This window comes from Mus pahari, chromosome 19 (assembly GCF_900095145.1).
Source record: "Mus pahari chromosome 19, PAHARI_EIJ_v1.1, whole genome shotgun sequence".
Lineage (NCBI taxonomy): Eukaryota > Metazoa > Chordata > Mammalia > Rodentia > Muridae > Mus > Mus pahari.
Window position 1 is genome coordinate 32,284,197 of NC_034608.1, and position 411 is coordinate 32,284,607.

Consider the following 411-nt stretch of genomic DNA (forward strand, 5'->3'; position numbering starts at 1 on the left):
GGTGCTCTGGGAATACCTGCTGATGATACTCGGAGCTCCTATTCTAGGACGCTCTGAACCCGGAGCCTGTGCTTTAAACATTGCTTTTGGGTCGTTACTCCATCCTGCCCAAGAAATCTCAAGGGCAGACGAACCTGCTCAAAACCTATGATGTCAGAAGATAAAACTGCTCAGCACAGTGCACTGGCGATGAATCCCTATGAAGACAGGTTCCTTCTGAGATAATCGATGCGTGAATACAGATTCACTTCTAGTCTGTGCTAATTAAGAGAGGACTCTTATTGCCCTGCAGGAACAGCCTTCTGGCCAAGTCACACAGAGAGACACTCACCTGATCCTGTTCTTAGATCCACCCTGGTGGGGAGGAAGTGACTTTGATTTTCATCAGTTATACATCTTTCTTTCTTTTTT